General features: G+C 36.3%; 1 non-coding gene across 1 annotated transcript; it reads right to left on the bottom strand.

Annotated features, from left to right (window-relative positions):
* Window positions 1-4426: 4426 nt before the first annotated feature.
* Window positions 4427-4501, bottom strand: Trnaa-ggc. The gene has a single exon. It is a non-coding gene; the product is annotated as a tRNA-Ala (tRNA).
* Window positions 4502-8243: the final 3742 nt, after the last annotated feature.

Below are 8243 nucleotides of genomic sequence, written 5' to 3'. Positions count from 1 at the left end.
ATCACAGAACAAAGGTTACTATTTTAAATTATTTTTGCCATAACCACAAAATCAAAATTTTGAAAAAAAAACGACATAGTGGACCGATTTTCATGAAACATGGCTAAGAACACTCCCGACTACTCAGCTTTCAAACAAAAAAAAACTAAATCTAAATCGGTTCATCCGTTCGGGAGCTACGATGCCACAGACAGACACACACACAGTTAGACAGACATACGGTCCTGATGGAAAGCGGTCACCTTAATGTATGGACTCAACTGGCTGCAACTCAAGGGGAATGTCATAAAAATAAACTTGTACACACCTTTTCGCTTTGTACATACATACATACAATCACGCCTGTATCCCATAAAGGGGTAGGCAGAACACATGAAACTACTAAAGCTTCAGTGCCACTCTTGGCAAATAAGGGGTTGAAAGAAAACAAAACTGTGACATCTTTTCACCTTTTCGCTTTGTTTGTGATTTAAAATGTAATAAGGTTTCGTAGTCAGCTAGGAACCTTTTTAGTTTCTTTTTGTCCGTATGTCTGTTTGTCAGTGACAGAAAAAAACCTGCGTTTTTGTAATCATTTCGAAAACTTCATTAGTATTCATGAAAAATCGTTTTGGGAGCCAATTGCAACGTATATTTTGTTTTTTGGTCTCGTACCGTGCATATGTGTCATTCCTTCGCAGAAGGCTCCATGCTTCAAATCCTTTCCTTCTAACATAATGGTAATAAAAGAGTGTTTTCCTGAAAAAATCAATATTTTAAAAAGCTCAAAAACATTCTTTTTATCAGACGAAGAATATGGGCCATTTTTTTTTTCAAAGTTGTCCACCCCACTTTTTTTTATTTGGAAATTTTTATGTGGTTTCCACTCAGAATCGCGAGCTCTTTCAATCCTAATAGGAGAAAAAAAGTGACCCAAGTTTTTTTCCAATTCCGTTACCATTTTTTCATACATTTTGTATGGCGATAACGGAATGGAAGGTTTTGAAAAATGTATGAAAATCTTGGGACAATTTTTTTCTCCTATCAGGATCGAAAGACCTTGAGATTCTGAGTATAAATGGCGTAAAAAATACCCATGCTACAAAAAAGTGGGGTGGACAGTTTTGAAAAATGGCCCATATGGGCCATTCGGTGAGGGAATGCCACAATATATGTATTAATAACTCCGACCAAATAATGCTTTACGAATAAATATAAAAAAATAAATATAAAATTGACATACAAATTATGAGCCTAAATTGTTTTTCTAATATTTGAATTTAGTGGGAAGACCTCGTGAATTTCTTGCATATACTTATACTAGCCTTTTCCCGCGGTTTCGCTCGCGTTAGAAAGAGACAAAAAGTAGCCTATGACACTACATCCCTTTAACTATCCACTTAAAAAGTCACGTCGATTCGACGCTCCGTTTTGCCGTGAAAGACGGACAAACTAACACACACTTTCCCATTTATGATATTACCTAAAATGGATTTTTTTGTAAAATATTCAAGATTCTATGGTAAAAGGTAAATGTATAGAACTCGTTCAATGGTGATGTCTCGGTCGCTATATAAAGGCTTTTGCCCTGAGAGAAATTGTTATACAGTGTGTAAATTTGTGAATGTATTTAGTAAAACTTCCACTTTGTCGATTACTATGAAGCCGCTTTGTCAGTTCATTCATTATAAAGATACAAGCAAATCTCGTCTTTTTGATAAACGACTGGGACGTTTTACTGAAAACACTCACATTTAATGGACCTTCCGTCGTCTAGAATTTTCACGTGTAGGCACTAAATTCAAATATTTGAAACCGATAATCTGTTGATTGAGAGTAGAAGTTGAAAGGCCTCATACACAATTTTCATAATATCTCAGTTTGTCAAGGCGTTAATATAGTTACCTGGAATAATTTACGTATTTTCGTAACATTTCGTACATACACTGTGTTTGTTTTTGTTTTCCGTTAAATTCGACACGTAGCTAGTTTCATTATCAGGAACAACCCTCTATATCCTCTATAGTATGATTTTTCATTTCGAAGCACCTACTCTTTCTGATTATGTTTTTTATTTCCGCTACCCAAAGGTTGTCTGGTAGAGATCGCTCTTTAGCGATAAGACCGCCTGTTGTCTGCCTCTATTTATAATCATTTGTTTTGTCTCCGCTGTATCTTTTTTCTGTATCTCTTGCTGAGGTGTGCCAATAAAGAGTATTCTATCTATCTATCTATCTATATCAGTTTTAGCATAGATTAAATATAAGAAGGTCATACCATCCCATACATTAAAATGCGACCGCCTAAGAACGCGCATACACTACACCACACATAGATGGCGCCACAAAAAATGCTTTATTGCCATCGATTATTTGTAGATTGGTGTTAAGTGTCACTTTCGAGCCACAAATCTTATGTCAAAAGTGACACTTAACGCCATCTACAAGTATAATGGAAAGCTACAAGACATTTTTTTGTGGCGCCATCTATGTGTGGTTTAGTGTATGCGCGTTCTTAGGCGGTCGCATTTTAATTTATGGGATGGTATGGTCTTATATTTAATCTATGGTTTTAGTTAAATTCGGAAAAAAAATCTTTTCGTCATTTTCATACATAATAAACTGTGAGAGACCCTTAAGAATAACATTAAAGTTAGTGTCAAGTGATTGACATTAGAAATTGGTAAAGGCTGTCACACACGTGTTCAGTAATTATCTTTATTTTTTTAATAACTCGATAACCGTAAGAGTTAAGACGCTAGTTTCTTAGAGAAGTTAATTGTATTTGATCTAAAGAAACTTCCCTTAACGGAATTCAATTAAAACAGGGTATATTAGGTGATACCATAGAGGAAAAAATAAGGAAAGTTGTAACTCCATACATCAGTAAATGCAAGTTATTTGTAGTGACATCTAGCGTCAACCACGCGTGTGTCAACAGTGTCGCGTCTGCCAAAAATGTAATATTAAAACAGTTTACAACTTATATTACAAGCAGAAAGAATTTAAAACAGAGTACTGATTAATACTATTGTAATATTAGCTAAAACATGTTGAGCATTAGACTTTTTGTTCGTCGCGACATCTAGTGACAAGTAGCAGTACCGTAGTTGACGCGTGGATGACGCTAGATGTCACTACAAATAACTTGCATTTACTGATGTATGGAGTTACAACTCTACTTATTTATCTATGCCTTTACTGTGGATGGAACTAATCCGGAAATATCAAAAAATGTTCTGTGGCATACATTTTAGCTGGTCTGGTGTTATGTACACTTTTTTCGTGTTTTCACGGTTAGCAGTATAGTAAATATTGTCAGTATCACGTATATTTCTATTCCGTAAATTATTGCAGGTAGCTAAATTAACACCCTGTATAGTCCATTAGAATCTTTCCATTATAAAAGCAAGTGAGAATAATAGAAGGTGTTATTACATGCCTGCATACTGACACGTAATGAGCTATAATACCACTCTAGGGCGGTAAAGTGAGTACTGAGTGGGGCCTTCCACGACCTATCAATAATTACAAGATGCCATTTCATTTAAAATTTGATTATTACTTCGCAAGTGTGATGAAAAACATTGTGTATATCACGGGCGGCTGAAGGATTACAAACTCGAGTTATTAAAGCAATCCGCCTTCGGCGTCGGGCTTCAAACAGCCTCTCGTTCGTAATCCTTCACTTTCCGCCCTTAATGCACAATGTACTACAACAGTGATGTTTGGGATTTCCTCATAGAGGTGATGTGAGAAGCAATTAACTCTTGAATCCTTCACTACGCTCAGGATTCAATTATATAATCCTTCGCTTCGTCCAGGATTCAATTTACACCATCAACCTTCAACCCGGCAACCTTCAACTCAAGAGTGAACGCCATCTTCTGGGCGAGCTCACTCCACCGTAGGCCACGTCTTTGCCTTTGGCTAGTCTGTGGCCAAGAGTAAGCCCATTTATACATATATTAAAAAAAAAAACGCTGTATTGTTATTTTACGCACTTGTAACAGGATATACTATTACAATTTGGATCAGATTTTAATGGACTAAATTGGACGTAGTTACGCAGAAACGTTCCAATCCACATGAAATTGTCATTAAGTTAAGCTTAAGTATATGAAAGACAAGAGTCTCATTTCAATGACAATATCAGATGGATTGGAACGTTTCTGCGTAACTACGTCCAATTGTAAAACCAATATGAAATTAGAAGTCATGATGTGACATATTTTCATATATTTCTATACATATGTATAACACAAACTACTCTTGTTAGATGTAAGGATAGGTAATTGTACATAAACTGTTATTCATATGTAGTTGTGTGGGTACGCGTTTACATATATTTTAAGGCCAATCGGGGTATTTGCGTCTGGTGAGGTAAATGCGTCTTTTGAATAAAATTGTTTCATATTTTTAAATTAAAGGAAAAATGGAAAAATTCACACCTCCGGCAGGACTCGAACCTGCGACCGATGGGCTTGCCGGGGCCATCGCGCTTCCAACTGCGCCACGGAGGCCTGTTGGATGTGTGCGAATTTATCCATGCCTTCCCTCAATTCTCAATCGCCTTAGGAGTTAGGGAGGTGTGATTTTTTCCATTTTTCCTTTAATTTAAAAATATGTAATATCGCTCGCAGACATTTCTGTATGATAAAAAACAAATTTTTCCCCTCACTAACTCGGAAACACGTGTTTTGTCCTTAATACCAGCGGGTAAAAACGCATTTTATCCACTAGTGGGTAAAGTAATTTGACCTTGAATAAAGTCAAATGAACTGCTTTAAAATTGATACAAGTAGGTGAATCTAGTAATAAAGATGATTTACCACCTGTGGAACTACTGGATGCAGTGATAAACGCATTTTTTGCGTTGTAGTTTCCTCGCTATAGTGAGGGGAAAAGTTTTGTGTTACACTCGGGTGCAAATGTATTTTACTTCTCGTGTGTTAAAATCTCGCAAGTTCAGGATTCTATTCTCGAACCACTCGGTGGTTCGAGAATAGAATCCTATAGTTGAACCACAATCCTTTCACTTGCTCTTTTTTCAATTCCACACTCGGCGTTAAAATACAACTTTGCCCCCTTGTATAACAAATAACTATTAAATTATGTTCTTTCATAGATTGGAAGCTGGCTTCCGTAACCATCTTGGTGTAGGTATTTTCAATAACTACCAATGTTTTAATGTGACGTAAACTGAATTCTGGGTACGTAGCCGAGCACAAACGCTCCTAGATATCTATCTCTATCGCTCTTGCGTATTTTATTTTATTCATAAGGCACACAAAACAGACAACATTCAATACATTATTATAGCAGCTATAAATGGGCCATTTTTTTTCAAAGTTGTCCACACCACTTTTTTGTAACATGGGTATTTTTACGCGATTCATACTCAGAATCAAGAGCTCTTTCGATCCTGATAGGAGAAAAAAAATGTCCCAAGATTTCCATACATTTTTTCGAACCTTCCCTGCCGTTACCGCCATAGCGCCATACAAAATGTTTGAAAAAATGGTAACGGAATGGGAAAAAAACCTTGGGACACTTTTTCTCATATTAGGATTGAAAGAGCTCGCGATTCTGAGTGGAAAACACATAAAAATTTCCAAATCCAAAAAAAAAGCGAGGTGGACAACTTTGAAAAAAAGAATGGCCCAAGTTACAGGTTTAAAATAAGAATGCCGTCCAAACCATGTATGCACGAGACGTCACCTCAAGACTAAGGGCCCATTTAGACGGTACGAGAACTCGCATACGAGTTTTATTACATTGCGGTATTTGATGGTTGTGCAAAATTGCATGTAACCTCAACAGCGCGCAATGTAACTAAAATCGCATGCGAGTTCGCACGCCGTCTAAATCAGGCCTAAAGGTACCCCAATGGACCATATAATGTTGTAAACGGTACGCGTTTGCCAGTTTACATTTTAGCTTTGGACTTGCAAGTCGACACATTTATTAAATCGAATTAATACGAATAAAACATAGAAAAATTCCAATGTAATTACTTCCTTTGTACAGCTCAAGTTCCAAAATTAAATTTCTTTATAAATTATGTTTAGTACTTAATTAGGTTTATTAAATGAATTCATATTAATTCGATTTTATCTCATTTGCAACACAAAATGTGGATATTATTGTTGTAATTGTTATGTTCAATTTAATGTAAGTACAATATTAACGATAGTGAAACTAATCTTAAGTAATAAAGTTAACATAGTTCTGTTATAGAGAAATAAGTAAGAAGAGTTGTAACTCCATACATCAGTAAATGCAAGTTATTTGTAGTGACATCTAGCGTCATCCACGCGTGAAATAGCGTAAATTATCAGTACTGCTACTCGACACTAGGTGTCAACAGTGTCGCATCTGACAAAAACTTAATATTAAAACAGTTTACAACTTGAACACTGATTAATAAATTGTAATAAAGAATAATTTGAGTACTGATTAATAAATTGTAATATTAGCTAAAAATTGTTGAGCATTAGACTTTTTGTTCTTCACGACATCTATTGACAAGTAGCAGTACTGATAATTTACGCTAGTTGACGCGTGTATGGCGCTAGATGTCACTACAAATAACTTGCATTTACTGATGTATGGAGATACAACTCTTCCTTACTTATTAGTCTATGGTTCTGTTAAGCTTATGTCTAGACACTCACAAGATTCGGGATTCTCTTTGCTTGAAATGGTGACGCCTGTACAAGACATGGTTTTAGATTCAAGTAAATATAGATGCGAAATGCCAAAAATATGTACTTTACTTTATTGCTTTTAAGTTAAAGTTGTGAATACATATCCTTGGCACAGATGTAGTGCGCAAAGGTTTTCCTTCGTATAGTTACGGAAACGTACGAACGTGTCATGCTATTTTTCCCCTCACTAGCTCGGAAACACGTGTTTTGTCCTTTAATACCAGCGGGTAAAAACGCATTTTATCCACTAGTGGGTAAAGTAATTTGACCTTGAATAAAGTCAAATTAACTGCTTTAAAATTGATAAAAGTAGGTGAATCTAGTAATAAAGATGATTTACCACCTGTGGAACTACTGGAAGCAGTGATAAACGCATTTTTTGCGTTGTAGTTTCCTCGCTATAGTGAGGGGAAAAGTTTTGTGTTACACTCGGGTGCAAATGTATTTTACTTCTCGTGTGTTTAAAAACTCGCAAGTTCAGGATTCTATTCTCGAACCACTCGCTTCGCTCGTGGTTCAATTATAGAATCCTTTCACATGCTCGTTTTTAAATTCCACACTCGGCGTTAAAATACAACTTTGCCCCCTTGTATAACAAATAACTATTAGCCAGTCTCAGTACAAGATGTACTGACATTGTCTGAGCTAGCATGAAAAATACGAACGTTTCCGGAAAAATACGAAGGGAAATCTTTTCGCGCTACATTTTGTACTTAGTCCGCGTCTGTATTTAATATTTTTCAGTACAGATGGTGTTTTTTTTACGCACTAGTGCGAGAAGTGCTTCATTATATGCCAGGTCGAAACTTCGGAGGCTCATCTGTACTGAAAAACGTCGTACGATACACGTGCGGAAAGGAAATTCGTAACTCGTGTCGATTTAAAACACTCCCTTCGGTCGTGTTTTAATTTATCTCCACTCGTTTCTAACTTCCTTTTTTACGCACTTGTATCGTAATGTACTATTTTCTGTACGCAAGCTAAGGTTAAACGTATGGGAGTCTTGAGACATTTTTTTCTCCTATCAGGACCTCGCGATTCTGAGTATGAATCGCGTAAAAAATTCCCATGTTACAAAAAAAGTGGGGTGAACAATTTTGGAAAAAATGGCCTATTTTTCTATTTGTATGGAACTATGAATGACATAAGGACTGGTAGTCTTATCTCGCGGCAACCGTGCTCTCCCTGCACTAAGATATTTCGCTATCGTTAATATAGTAACTGTAATGTTAGTTTAGACACACTTGTGAATATTGACGGTAACAATAAAATAACATATCATATAATCGTTGGATCATTTTATTTTTCCTCACATCTTGTAGCTGAAGCCTGACTGCTAGCTTTTGACCGCGGCTTCGCTCGCGTTAGAAAGAGACAAAAAGTAGCCTATGTCACTCTCCATCCCTTCAACTATCTCCACTTAAAAAAACACGTCAATTCGTTGCTCCGTTTAGCCGTGAAAGACGGACAAACAAACAGACACACACTTTCCATTTATGATATTAGTATGGATTATGACTATTCCCTGACAATAGTCACTCTGCGATTCTATCGC

The sequence above is a fragment of the Leguminivora glycinivorella genome, chromosome 27 (assembly GCF_023078275.1).
Source record: "Leguminivora glycinivorella isolate SPB_JAAS2020 chromosome 27, LegGlyc_1.1, whole genome shotgun sequence".
Lineage (NCBI taxonomy): Eukaryota > Metazoa > Arthropoda > Insecta > Lepidoptera > Tortricidae > Leguminivora > Leguminivora glycinivorella.
The sequence above is the reverse complement of the archived record's forward strand: the minus strand, read 5'-3'. Positions and strand labels throughout refer to the sequence as shown.